At 42.3% G+C, this 281-nt stretch overlaps 1 protein-coding gene across 2 annotated transcripts in view; it reads left to right on the forward strand.

Annotated features, from left to right (window-relative positions):
* Positions 1–281, forward strand: part of LOC119585712 (keratinocyte-associated protein 2-like) — an 11,044-nt gene that overhangs the window by 646 nt on the left and 10,117 nt on the right. The window lies entirely within an intron of this gene.

The raw sequence follows: 281 nt of genomic DNA on the forward strand, positions 1-281 counted from the left end.
GAAGGGCATAATACATATAAGGAGATTTTGAGGGGAAATTTCAAGAAATATTGGTAATTCAAGGGAGAGCACAACATATCCACTTGCATCCAGGTTATATAGGGGGCTTCACCCACTTAAAACCCAGGGGTGGGGACTGCCAGCCCCCACCCCCAGCCTGGTCTACAAAATCTTTACCTCATATATTCTGGTAAGATAAAGCTCAGACAAGAAACAAATACTGATGTGTTTTCTGGTGATATAGGGGGCTTGACTTCACTTTTCTGTAATAATATGGGTAC

This window comes from Penaeus monodon, chromosome 20, assembly GCF_015228065.2.
Source record: "Penaeus monodon isolate SGIC_2016 chromosome 20, NSTDA_Pmon_1, whole genome shotgun sequence".
Lineage (NCBI taxonomy): Eukaryota > Metazoa > Arthropoda > Malacostraca > Decapoda > Penaeidae > Penaeus > Penaeus monodon.